This window comes from Parasteatoda tepidariorum, chromosome 4 (genome assembly GCF_982258835.1).
Source record: "Parasteatoda tepidariorum strain Cologne lab strain chromosome 4, Ptep-v5.0, whole genome shotgun sequence".
Classification (NCBI taxonomy): Eukaryota; Metazoa; Arthropoda; class Arachnida; order Araneae; family Theridiidae; genus Parasteatoda; species Parasteatoda tepidariorum.
The window spans coordinates 80,782,511-80,797,832 of NC_141758.1; positions in this window are offsets into that span (position 1 = coordinate 80,782,511).

Below are 15,322 nucleotides of genomic sequence, written 5' to 3' on the forward strand. Positions count from 1 at the left end.
CATTTTCTGCTTGATAACCATTATTTTGTTTTGGTTAACCAAAGAACTATAGAGAATTTATTTATTTTTTATGCTTTATTTAATTGAACTGTTTTAAATTTTTATGGTTTCAATCAATGACTTTTTTCTATCTATACGTAATTCTATAAAAAACCTACTATTATTTAAAGCTTTAAATTATGATTTGAATATTATGTTTTAAAAATTGATTTTTGTCTTAAAAAAAATATTAATTTCTGGTTAACCAGATAAACATAGCGATTCGCTTTATAAACTACAGTAAATTTTTATATCTTCATTTTACTTATTCACCTTACATATTCTTATTTGTTCTGAATTCAGAAAATTTTGTTTCAATTTGACAAATTTGATCTGATTTCTTACAAATGTTTAAATTTTACTTATGAATTATAAATTTAGTTTTGTTTTTATTACAGTTATTATTAATAAGTTTAATTTGCTTTTCTTACAGTTTATTATTTTTTTTATGTAAGCCTTTTAAGCAGACTTTTTATTTCTAAACTCTCTTCTCCCTTTTAAACAATTTTTGATTTTTATTTTCAAAAATCCGTTACTTTTTTCATATAAATTTTAAATAAAACTTTAGTTGAGTTTAATTAATCTAGATTACTTATCTCTTCCTATTGTTTTCCCTCCTTCTTTAATGTTTATACTTAATAATGTTTTTATGACTCTTAAGTACTGTTGTCTCTCATAGGTGCAGGTTTTATTTAATAACATGTTCATTTTAATAGTAATAACCTGAAGCCAGAACTCTAAATAATGGCAGAAATTGAGATTTTTAGTTAAAATAATCTGGCTTAAAGAATGTCAAATTATATATGAATAATTTTTTCAATAATAAATTTCATGCTATTAAACTTAATTATTTTTTAAATATTTCTAATTATTGCATAAAGAAATGATAAATTTTAATTTTCAGCATTTTTTACATACTGTAAGATACTTTTATAGTATGATACTTTTATTTCTTCAAAAATAGATCATGAAATAAATTCCACTTGACCCAAATAATGCAGTATTTGCATGTTTTTTAAAACTGTCCAAAAGATTACTTTAATGGAATCTCTTACCTTTCTAATAAATTTTTATTGTAATTAAAAATTCCATCCAATAAGAGTAATTAATTGTAGTCTAGATAATCACTTTGTAAAGGTATATAAAAAGAATTTTTTTTCCTTCTGAATATGAAATTTTTGTGATAAATTTTAACAAATGTTGTCTAATTTGAATGTTGCATAAAACTGGATTTTTAAATTTTTTTTTTAAGTGATAAAATCATACCAAATGCTGTTCAATTTGAATGTTGCATAGAAACAGAAAAGAACTTTTTTTTTAGTGATAAAATTCTACCAAATATTTAATTCAGATGCTGGGTTTTAGTAGGACATGATAATTTTTCATTTGACATTAAAAACTTTAAAAAGAAAAATTTTGCTCAGTATTAATGATAGTTGAGGTAGTTTAATGCATTAATGAAATTAATCAGCTTTGCTCAAAAATAGAAATACAGTTGTGTTCTTTTCATCCTTTTACTGTTACTTTATATTCAAAAGCTTTTTTTTTTGTTGCAATTAATTTATCAAAATATTTGTGCTGCATAAAATGTTATTTGATTTTAAAAAAAAATTGATTTACAAGGTGTGGCTGTTAATTTACAAGATTGCCTGTTAATAACTCTTGAAAATAAAAGAATTACATACCCATTTAGTGTATGCGTATGTTAATAAATGGATATGTTTTTCACAAAACATTTTCTAGAGATATTTAATGAGATCTGTCTTGGACATTTATCACCACATCTTGTAAATAAAATATGCATTACTAAAATCTTGTAAGTGAAATACTCTTGTAGGTAAAATATGTATTAAAATTAGCATAAAAAATGAACTTCGATTGTCATTTTGAAAAAAACATCTCTGTTTTTGTGCAATGAACGCTATAAGAATCATCCAAAACTGTTTTGATCAGTTTAAACTGTAATAAAATTAAATTTTTAAAAATCTAAAAACTGACAGATATGCTATATCAATTTATTGATTCAAATTCATAAATATCACAAACCACAAATTTTTATTACTTTTAAAGTTTTCAGAAAAATCCCGTAGAAAGTCTAAAAATTATCAAGCTCTATTTCTCCTTTTCTAATAAAGCAAGCAGTTTATTTTCCACCTCTTTGGAAAGAAATTGCGCTGCTGGATAATATGGTGTCATAAAAAGTTCCTTAGTACAAATAAACACACCAAGAAAATGAAGTACAAAAATTTAACCTAAAATCCAAAATGGCGCAGGTAGTGGCCTCTTTAAATCGCTGATAAACTCGCGCACTAGTTAAACATTCTTTGCCAGACATTTTTGCAATAAAAGATGCAAAAAATATTTTGTAAAAAAAAAAAGATTTCAACAGCTCTTTTTTCTAATTACATGTGAAATTTCATGGCGATTAGTTGTTCTATTATTAGTCTTATAATTTTTCCGGAAAAACAAAACGGCTCTTTTAAAAAGGAAGATCATGGCTAGCCTAAATTCTTTACAGATACAGGAGACACACATTCAAAAGAGAAGGATTCACACTATATAGTTGTTTGGTCATTGGCTTATGCATAGTTCTTCCATGAAAGCATTCGTCTCTTTATTTATTACCCATACCTTGTGGGTCGTAAATAATACTATTTTGATAGATATAAATTAATTCGAAAGATATAAACTAACTCAGTGGCGCGACAGCCCATTAAGAGGGCCAAGGCCGACTGTGCCCATCTCAGTTTTCTTGACCTTGGGCTCTGGGGTGCAGGAGCATATGTTCCGGTCAGGTGGTCAGCCGAACGCGGAACCCCCAGTGTTAGTTCCCAAGCATGCTTGGTACTCATTTTATCGACCCACTGAAGGGATGAAAGGCTGAGTCGGCCTTGCCCGGCCCAAGGATCGAACCAAGGACCTGTGGCACGACAGCGCGAAGCGCTACCGCTCAGCCACCGGGCGTCATTCGAAAGATATAGTCGATATAAATTGGGTTCATGTACTGATCATTAGCAGTTGTGATCAAAGGTTCTTATGTCCCAAGGGTCTTCTCTCTCATTAATTAAGTCAGCAATGATATAAGCTTCAAGGAAAGTTTTACTTTCCCATGAATCATAGTGCCTTATTCTATTTCTACTACCTCTTTTATATCATTTTTTTGTTATTTAATTTGATACTGTGATACTTAATGCAGTTGTTTTATTTCATGTTTATTTTATTACAGTTTGTCATCAAGTATTTCAAAAAGTATAAACAAGTGAAATCTTTGTATTTAATTTATAATGCCGTAGTTCATTGTATGCTGTTTGTTTCTTATGTTATGTGAATTAACGTGTAAAACTTATTGTTTTACTATTCTATGTTTTTATATTAGGTATAGATGCATCATAAAGTTTAAGTGTGAAATAATTTGCTCAACAAATAATACCTTATTATTAGCTTAAGTGTTTAAGTGATTTATTACCTCAAGACAATGCTCATAAGTTTGATAAAGTTATTGTGATTTTATTGTGTTGGAATTGAGTACTCTTTCCTGGGTACTTTTTTATTTTAATGTAATTTTTTTTTTTAATGATTTAAACTACATGTTACTATTTATTTTTATAACTTGTGATATAATAAAATTTTTTATCAGTTCGTATTTATAATTTTTGGAATTAAATGAATTGCGTACAAAATGTGTATTATTGCAAAAAAAAAAAAAAAAAGTCCTAGCGATTAAAACTATCCCTTAATGTATCCTTTACTAATGATGATCAAGTAAACTTTAGTAGATGCGTACGTAGGTTAAAAGAGTTCTTTTGAACCAATTCAATTTTTGAGTTTTAGCTTACGAATGAATTAAATTAATTTTTTGTAAATTGTTAACATATATTTTTTTTAGATATGAAAGAGAAATTGGTAACTATTGACTGACAAAATTGATATATATATATATATATATATATATATATATATATATATATATATATATATATATATATATATTTAAAATTAAGATCAGAAGTGTTTAAATTAGTGGAAAAAAATTGTATATATGATTTGTTAAGTTGGAAAGAAAATTTTTTGTCTCAAAATTTTAATAGTATTAATAAATTAGATTAATAAACTAATAAATTAGATTAATAAACTAATAAATTTTCTAATAAATTATTTAAATTTTCTAATTAGGAAATTTAATAAATTTTCTAATTAATAAAATTAAACTTATACATTTTTTTGAACCAGTAATAATTTTTCAAGAAACAAATTAGTATATTATTAATTACTTGCTTATTAATTGCTTATAATATTAATTGCTTATATTATTAATTATTTTAATTTAATTATCAAATAAATAAAATTTTTTTTAACAAATATATTTGAATGAATTGTTATGTTATTGTGCCTATTTGCCTGTCAAATTGTTAATTTAAATCCGAACACAATTGGAAATTACTCTTGGCAGAACAAGTTTGTTTTTATTACTTAAATGCATTAACAAAATATTTCCTAAGTTTTAATATCACTTGTGTGGCATAAAACTTAATGGACGTAATTGAATTATTTATTTATTGATGGAAAAATAGGAATATAAATATATTTTTCAACATAATGATTTAAAAAATAACAAGTGAATAAATTAATGACTTTTCTTTTGAACAATCAAGTCATTAAACTCATGATTTAATCAAGTGATTTAGCGATTGATGAAATCCCTGTATTTAGATAAATAAAGGTATCTAAATTTAGATATTTAAATCTAGGTATCTAAATTGAAAGACTGAAATTTTATAACTAAATGCCATTCACTTATATTGAAAATAAGTTATTTAAATGTCTGAGTACTATTGTTATTGGCATTTTTAGTGATTTTTTCCTAATTTTTTAGCTATTTTTTAACATTTGTTTCATAATTGTAGTGTGGAAAAAGTCTTTTTTTCTCATTTCTGTAGTACAAAATTCTTTATGTGCCTTAGAAAAATTGATAAAATTAAAAAAAGTATATTTTTCTTATTTTTGAAAATGTGATATTTTTGTAAATCTTTTACTAAAGTGTGAGACATGAGAGAAGTCAAGTTAGTATTGATCTCAGTGCATTTCTAGTGTTTTTCATGCATTTATAATAAAATATGATTTAAATTTTTAGAATTCTTAATTTATTTCACTTTACACAACACATCATAATATTTTCTTCTTTCTTTTATATATATTTTTTTCTCATATTCACCTTTACTTTTGATGTATTTAAGATGCAGTGAATCAATGTTAATTACATTTTCGATTTTAATTTTATATTTATACTATTAGGTACTGTAATGTTATATGCCTTCAGGATTTTACACTAGAACTAGATAATCAGGGCACAAATAATAATAGAGATCAATAACAAATTATAGAGGGTGTAATTTTTGGGTATCTCAAAGATTGAGATTTGAAGTCTGATTTTAAAAACCAATTAATGAAAATTAGAAAAAGAGAAATAGAAATTTTATGATTTGCTGCATTCTGGTCATGAAATAGGAAATCTACTTATTTATTTGCACTAAGTTTCATATTAAATTACTAACTTTTTCAATAGATGGAACTGCTGACTGGAAAAACTGTATAACAACGATTTAGAAGTAACCACCATTTGCAATGACACGAAAAAATTCTATCGATAAAATCAATACTTCACTATAATATCTTGATGTGCAAAATAAAACATGTAGTTTCTTCTCGGTCACTAGTAGTTTGTTAATGAGTTTAATAACTAATTCTGAAACTTAGCATAAATTATTGTTTCCTAAGCAGAACGCTACAAACACATCGTTTCTGTTATTTTCCTTTTTTTTTCCTAATTATTTTAAATTCAGTCATTTTTAGAAATCTCTTGTATGTATGTATTTGAATGTATTTATCTAAGTATGTATTAATTTATGCAATTGAGTATTTGCTCTGTAACTTAAATAATATCATGGTGGTAACTATCTTAATTATACAGGGTTATATAATAGAATATAGCATTTCTTTGTAGGCCTTCGATATATCCTGATTTCAGTTCGATTCTTCCCTTTGAGAGTTTTGTGAGGAAGCAAGCTGCTTATGCCATACTAACCTTCTGAAATTAAAACACTGGATTTAAACTGTTTTGGCGTCATTCAAGACCCATCTTTATAAGAATTATTTAAGTGCGGGAGGAAATAGCTTGCAGGTTAGCAATGGTGTGTGGCAAAAATTTTACTTCAAGACCAAATCAGCAAAAGTTTATACTATTAGGAAAAAAAGAAGATACTTTTGTAAATATATTTCTGGAATCAGTTCTTAGAATGTTATAGCTTTACTTCACTTTTTTTTGCTGCATTTTACAATTCAATTTAAATAAAAGGCTATTGCTGTTCTATTCAATCTCAATCGATACTTAAATAAATTAGTTATTAAATAGGGCAGCATCTTTTTTTTATATAAAAATTGCAACACTACGAAATAAAAATTTTTGTTATCTGAAGAAAAAAAAATAGTATACTTTTTTTTTCTTTTAAAAATTAAACGTCAAATAGTAAACGCTGCATTTGTCTTTTGCAAAATTTATAAACAAATGAAAATTAGACTCTCATTAGCACTCTCACTCTTAGCACTCTCATGCGCAACACTGCTGCATTTTGCACGATATTCTCAATTTCAAGCTTCATTTTCCAGCCTCTGATATCGAACTGAAAAATCTCTTGATCATTTTATAATGGCTAATATAATCAAGAAAAGAGTTATTTGTCAGAAACTAATTATTTTATCATGATCATGTAGAGTTTTTAAAAATTATTTTGCATTTTGTAAATGTATATAGCACTTAAAAATATTTTTTGAGTACTTAAAAGGTGCTTATTTTTTGTTTAAAGATTTGGCTACGCTTCCTGTGAAGAGCATTTTTATTCATATTTGATATCGATACAATACAACGCAGAAAAAGGAAAAATGATCATTTCACCGTACTTGCTTCTAACAATCTTAACCCTTTATGTTTATAAAGCAAACGTTTGGGATACCACCGGCTATAATCTTTTCAAAGGAAAAATCTGCTATCGTTAAGAATCTTGTGGCACTTTTCTGAAGGTTTTCCTTTTTGTTGCCCACATATCGACCATACGTCTCTTTTATTTCTCTTCTTGAAATTAACATTCAGTGTTTTGACGTTAAAAGCTATTGCTTACTATCAGACAAGTCTTTTTACATTTAATATGTAAATTTGTTAATAACGACAATTTCATCTGCTATTCATTATAACAAACTTTTATTGTATAAGGAAATATTTAATCTCTATTAGAAAATTATTAACATTTCACTATCTTTTTTAGATAGCAAGACACAAAAAGTAGAAATGTTGGGCGTTAGCATATGTAGAGTAAAACTGTATTATATTTAAATTTTGATAAAAAGTAATATGGTCTGACTTACATTACTTATGCACGACTAATATCTTCACTTATATGCAGATAATGAGAATAAAATACTTATGTAAATAAATCGAAACAGTATTATTTACATTGAGAGGTATGTTATTAAGGAAAAAATGAAGTTACCAACGCAGCTTTAGATTAGTATAATAGCTGTAATTTTTTTAAAATTATAATTTTTCTCGCATCTCTTATTGAATTTTTTATTTTTTCTTCTGTTCCTATTTTATTTCACTGGAAATACTTAACATTTGGTAATAAACAAAACCTGTTAAACGAAATGGTTACATATTCACAATGTAAGTAACCATTTTGCTTAACTAGTATACAACATGTAATACTTAATAACAATTATAATACCCTACGAAGGTTGAACTAAATCAGTTACTTATCAGTAACTTAGTTACTATATTACTTAAGAAAAAATTTTTTTTCTTAAAAAATATATTTTTTGTTTTCTAAAAAATATATGCCCTACCTATTATCTTTTAATTGCTACTTAAAGTTCATTTAAATAGGTTTATTATTGCTATATTCTGGTAAATCAAGATGGTTATTCTGGTAAGTGAAATTAAGGCTCTTTAAAAGAACTGTTAATTCTACCATGTATCTTTTTATTGATACTTCAAAGTTCAATTAGTCCGATTAGTATCTGCTATATTCTAGTGAATCAAGACAGTTTCCTTTCAAAAAACTGTATCCCTTAGCATATATCTTTTTATTGTTACTTACAAAAGTGCATTTAAATAGGTTTAAACGTGCTATTCTGATCATTCCAGATGGTGGCTATTATTAAAGTCTCCTTTTTTAAGAAAACTTTATCCTTTACATTGTAAAACTGAGTTACTATATTACTTAAGAAAAAAAATCTTTTTTTTGTATTGAAAAATATATTTTTTGTTTTCTAAAAAATATCTAATATATGTAAAGTTTACAATGTACTCACTGGTGTAAGAAATTAAGAGAATTAGCAGACTTAGTCGATTATCTCTAGAACCACTGGACCGATTTTAGTGAAATTTAATATATACATACACTGATACAATTCAAAACAAATAACCATTCAACAATTTTAATACAGACGCATGATCGTGCGCAATACTTCTTGGAGTCGGAAGGTATGAAATTGTCACATGATAAAACAGGCCAATTGCCACAGGAAACTACTATAAACTGCCTTATTTCAAGCATTGAAATCACGCTGAATGGCCTGTATATCTGTAAGACCCCTTTTTTTTGTTATTCTGCAACCGCTGATGAAACAGTTTCATTTCCTGTGGTAATTTCCTACCTTCCGACTCCAACAAGTGTTGCGTACTGTATCAGTGTATGTATACATCAAATTTCATTAAAATTGGTCCAGTAGTTCTAGAGATAATCGACTAAGTCAGCTAATTCTCTTAATTTCTTACACCGGTGAGTACAGTCCGCAAAAAAAAAAGATATCACCCTGAATAACTTTTGTTCTAATGATCGGATTTTCACGATCTAAGTGTCAATCTTAATGGTTCCCGGGGGTGACCTCAAATATGCTAATTAATTAGTGCTAACTATTAATTAAGTTACGAAATCAGACACAAAAACGTACTTTCTCTGAATAAACATGTATTTTTTTTTACATATTTGGATTCCTGACCTTCAAAATAGGGGGGGTAGACAAAATTTCGAAAAAAATGGGTTGTAAATTAGGTGGGATTTATATATCTGGCGATGGTTTAAAAATATGCCAAATTACCTCGCCATAGAAGGGGAAATAATTTATAACAACCATAAAGAAACAAGAATGAATGACAAGATGGGAAAAGATAGTGCTTCTCGTTGCTAAGCAACCAAAAGAATTTTTCGCGTTGCTTTCTGGGCTTTTTTTTTTTTTTTTTTTTTTAAATCTCCTTTAAAAAGGAAATTTAAATAAATTAATAAATTATTTTTGATTCTCCAAGATTACAGAATCTTTGAATTTTTATCTGACATTATTTATTTTTTTAAAGCTGTTATAATGTAATTTGTATGACAGTTTTGAATTAAAACCAAATTTTCATAAGTTATCATAAATTTATGAAGAGTTGTAGGGTTAAATGCTTTTGCCCCTCACTTCGAGTTTCTTAGGAAAGGAAAAAAAAAAAGCGATCAAGCAAAGGTGGACCTGAAAAAAGATAGCTATTCTGATGCATAATCGCAAAATTTTATAGAAATCACGGTATTTATTTTCGATAAAATTGTAAAACTTAATAAATGTTATATGGCATTTTAAAAGCATTTTGATATATATATATATATATATATATATATATATATATATCATAATAAATAAAAACAAAAAAAAAACACGAAGAAAATTACGAAAAATAATAAGTTTTATTTATTGCGCATAAGCTGCAAGTAAATAGAACTCATAAAATAAGTAAATAAGTTCAAAATGTGGAAAAAACTTGGGAAAAATTACAGAACAATAAAAAAGGGGGGAAGAAAAATAATAATAAAAAATAAAACTGCAAGAAACCGGAAAAAAAAAATTCCGAAAAAAGGAAAAAAATTTCTAAAAATATCCGGAAAATAAAAGATATAATCTTTTCATCAGCTTACACGATTATATCAGCAAAAAAATAGCACTTTCTATTATTGTATCAATATAGCCAAAGTAAAATATATCAATGCAATAGTTTGAGAAGCACTCAAAAAAATTACAAATGTAATGGAACACAATAAGTAAAAATATCAAGCGAAATCAGAAAATTAAGTATAAAGAAGAAACAGAATAAAACATGAAACGAAATCTATAAAGCGAGCTGCGAATTCAAATGAACTTATTACATGAACGTGAAATTTTTGAAGAATGATTTAAAATATTTTCGAAAAAGATAGCCACATTACAAAATATGAAACCAAAAGCGGAAATTGAGCTAAAAGCTTAAATAGAGGGGTTTTGTATTAAAGTGCGTTCTTACTGCAGTGTTGTAGTGCGTTTGATTTGTTAGTTACCAAGGATGGGCCCGAAAATGGATGTGAGCAAGGAAATATTTATTATACTGGATAATTTAAAGAAGTTAACAATTAATAAATTTAAAAAATTAATATTTATTTAAGAGAAAAAAATAGAAAGGAGAAAGAAACATGAATTGCCTGTTTCGCACATAATTTTAGCCACAGATTTGCCCGACATGGATTTGCGCGGGAAAAAATTATATAAATTAACAAAGAAATATTTTGGTAAATATATCTACAATAATATACGATTAACTCAATGATATTATATAACAAATTTTATTACTTTAGTTAGGAATCTATTGTTTTTAATCAAATTTCGAACAAACAACTTTTAAAGAAAATATTTTCAACTTTTTAAGACAAAAGGGTAACTTAAAAGGGTTAGCGCACAAGATTAACTTTGAATGTTGAATTAAAATTGCATGCCCATAGTTTTTTGTTCATTTAAAAAACAAAACAATCTGTTAAATTTTTCCCCTGTGCGCACATACGCATTTACTTTTCATTACTCGAATAAATAAGAAGCAATAAAAAAAATAAAATTAATAATTTATCTTCATTTTTCGTAAACAATAGTATTTTTAGTAAATAGTCAGCTGTTCTGCTTCGAATGATATTGTGTGTGATCAGTAGAATATTTTTAATTTCTTAACAAGATTTAATTCTCAGATAGCTGGCAATAATTCTAAGTTTTCTTTCAATAAGAACTTAGCAATAATTTAAAAAGTAATTTTATTTTAAAGAAAAACATAAATTAAAGTACTTAAATGATTGATTAGTATATTATTGGAAAAAAATATACATAATAGAATTTAAAAAAAATTGCATTAAAATTCAATAAAAAAGTTAGAAAAATAATTCTGCGAAACACGCACAGACAGGTAATTTACAAATTTATTTTAAGATTAAGGCGATATATAAGATGTAAAGAAGTTTTAAAAAACTCTACTCTAAACTCAGCTGCACGACAGCCCATGGAGGGCCAAGGCCTACTGTGCCCACCTCAGTTTTCTGGACCTAGGGCTCTGGGGTGCAGGAGCAGATGTTCCGGTCAGGTGGTCAGCCGAACGCGGAACCCCCAGTGTTTAGTTCCCAATCATGCTTGGTATTTATTTATCGACCCACTGAAGGGATGAAAGGCTGAGTCAGCCTTGCCCGGCCCGAGGAACGACATCGCGAAGAGCTACCGCTCAGCCACCGAGCGAAGTTTTAAGATGATTAAAAATGTTGACTACGCATTCGTATTAATAATTATAAAATATATATTCAAGAAATTGATAAATATATTATTCCAAATCTATGCATACGTATGTATATGATTGAAATTGTATCAGTTATTGAAAAAGAAAATCAAAAATTTAAAAATAATCACATTAAGTAAGCACAATCTGGTGCATAATCATATTCTATCAGATGCACGCCTTTATAAAACTAGACATTCGTTGAATAAAGTGTTTTTTATTCAAAATGTTTTATTCATAATTTCTTTACTGAATTACAAATAAATTATTAAATGACTAAAAAGAAACATCGTATTTTATAGTTTGAAAGAAATAAAAATAAAAAGATTAGCAAACGATTATTAGCGAAAAAAATATGAATGAAATTTTACACTACGCGCGCGAAGTCAAGTTCCTCGCAAGTTTATCACATTTTAATATTAATCGCCCCATTTAATCATTTTTTTATTGTCGCCAAATTATTTTTTTAAAAATAATTAATTTTAATTTTTTTCAGATTCTAATAAATAAAAACAGTTGAAACTTTAGATTTTTCTATTGAAAAATATGTAGATTATTATGGTATAAAAAAATTCATACCTTATAATTCAATATTTTTTCATCCTCACTTCAATTAAATAATAAAAAATAATAAATAATTATTAAAAATTATTTTTTTCATGAAATTATCTTTGGGTAAATGAGTTTTATGAGTGGGTGCAATTTGTTTTTGAATTGCTTCATTAGTTTTGAAAATATGACTGAAAACGCAAAAAGCGAAATTAACATTAAGGGGTACGAACTTTGGATCGCTCACCTGACCAAACTATGGGGACCACATTTCCCAGATTGCGGCTACCCCCTATATTTTGAAGGTCAGGAATCCAAATATGTAAAAAAAAATACATGTTTATTCAGAGAAAGTACGTTTTTGTGTCTGATTTCGTAACTTAATTAATAGTTAGCACTAATTAATTAGCATATTTGAGGTCACCCCCGGGAACCATTAAGATTGACACTTAGATCGTGAAAATCCGATCATTAGAACAAAAGTTATTCAGGGTGATATCTTTTTTTTTTTGCTGACTGTACAGTCCGCAAAAAAAAAAACGAATCACCCTGAATAACTTTCGTTCTAATGATCGGATTTTCACGAACTAAGTGTCAATCTTAATGGTTCCTGGGGGTGACCTCAAATATGTTAATTAATTAGTGCTAACTATTAATTAAGTTACGAAATCAGACACAAAAACGTACTTTCTCTGAATAAACATATAATTTTTTTTACATATTTGGAATCTAGATACTTGAATTAGGGGGGGGTAGACAAAATTTTAAAAAAATTGGGTGGTAAATTGGGTAGCAATAAAGGTTTATATATTTGGCGATAGTCCAGTAAACCGCCAAAAAAAGTCGCCTGCGCAAATGAATATTTTAAGATAACCCATTGACTAATTCAAAAGAGGAATGCGTAATTTTACTAGGTTGCTAGGCAACCACGCTCTGAATGAAAAAAAAGTTTAAATAATGTTTGTGATTGCTGGGAGAGGTTTAATTAAATTTTAATAGTAAATATCTCGAAGTTTCTAGGCAATAGACAATTTTTAAGCTGATTTCTGTCTAAAAAGCAAAAAAAAATATTTTAATCCCCTTTGAAAAGAAAATTTGTATCGATTGATAAATTATTTATAATTATTATTATGAAGTTTTTAGAATTTAAATACATGAACTTTTTATCTGATATTATATAGATTATGCTGTTTTTGCTATATTTTTTCGAGAATTTCATACTAAAATTAAATTAACATAACTTATTATAGCTAAATACAAAATTTTAGGGATAATCATTTTTACAGCTTTAATCGAGTCTTCTAAGCAAGAAAGTTTGAAGAAAAAAAAAGTACTTGAAAAATAAAATGTAGATTGTATAGTATTTCTAATGCACATTTACAAGGTTTTCTATAATTTACGATATTTCTTTTTTCTATAACTCAAGGAATTGCTGAATGTTTAGTGCCATTTTAAAAACATTGAAATATGTTATGTTTAAGAATAAGATATTGAAATAATATGTTGCACATTGTATGATTCATTGTTTAAAAAATCGCTTCATTCTGCTAGATATTTAGGTTACATGGTTTTCTTTGGATAAAAATGATTAGCAAATAGCATCCTTATGTTTCGATACATTCTGAAACTTACGTTCGCAAATTCACCATAAAATGTCGCACAGCATATTCTTCAATTACGATACGCTACATTTACCACCAAATACTGCTACTATGATTAATTTGTTTTCTTATATATATCTGATACTTTCTTTTTAAACAGAACTCGTAAGATCTATAAAATACTGAAACGGGGGCATAAAAACTTAAAAGATAAAATATTTAATTTCATAAACTCAAAATATCTGGTCTCAAAATTTTAACTTTTAAGTTAAAATATAACTTTTACAATATTGATGCTCTTACGTTTTTAAAGACCACATAAATCCTGTTAAAATATTAAAATACATATGTTTACTTTAACGAGTGTAAAACCCTTATCAAAATAATGATCAAGACCCAAATGTAAAACAGCATAATTGACGATAAAAACTCAACTGGCTTCAAAACATATGAAGAGGGAAGCAAAAGTCAACATGTTTCGAGCGTTCAAATATAATCGCCCATTCTCAAGACTTTTCAGGCTTGAATAACTTGTGACTTTTATTATTGGACGCTCAAAACATGCCTATTTTTATTATCATCCATTGTTTTTTTAAAGCAATGACGTTATTATATTTTCGATTCCGTTTCTTGGGATTATCCATTTAGTTACACAACATATTAAATTATTTCACTCTATATTAAAATAAGTTTCACATAAGTTATAGGCACAGGTTCTTGGATTGAAAAAATAATAATTCACTACTTTGTAAAAAAAGTGAATGCAGCAATTTTTTTTTTTTTTTTTTTGGTACAAGCCTTAACATTTTAATTTAAGGACATCAAAAAATTCCGTTTAAAATTGAAATTTATCTTTATATTATTTATTATCTTTATAAATGTAGTGATTAGTTATTACATCATACCTTAGACACCTTAATAAACTATGTTTACTAGCTAAATATAATAATAAAAGCTTGAATGGAAAATTTCTTTGCAGGCTTTTGTGCCAATAATTAGCCAAATTTTTATCCTATTGCGGTCTTTAATATCCAAACGGGAACTGGTAGGAAAAATCCATTTAAAGACAATCATCCAGGTAAAGGGTTTTTAAGGCGACATCCACCGATGACTCAGTGCAACGCGAAGATAATTTCAAAAAGCAAAACTTCCCTTAGAGAAAAATATTCGAAATACTGATTTTAAGAACTTTAGAAGAATCTTTAGGAGGGAAGTAGCCCTGACATCCTTTTAGAAAGTGATTGCATTTACAATGCGGACGAAGTAAGAGTTGAATACTGCCCTTAAACGGGAAAAATTTTCGACCCTAAAAATTATAAGGATTTATATTCTAAAGTACCCAGGAAAGAAAAAGTACCTCCCTTGGTAGTTTTTCCTTACTGAAGAATTCTTTGAGATATTACAGAATCAGTCCCTGCTATATATTTCATTGGAAAAAGCGATTCATGAAATGAAACGATGATCGCAGCAACATTTTACAAATATATTTTAA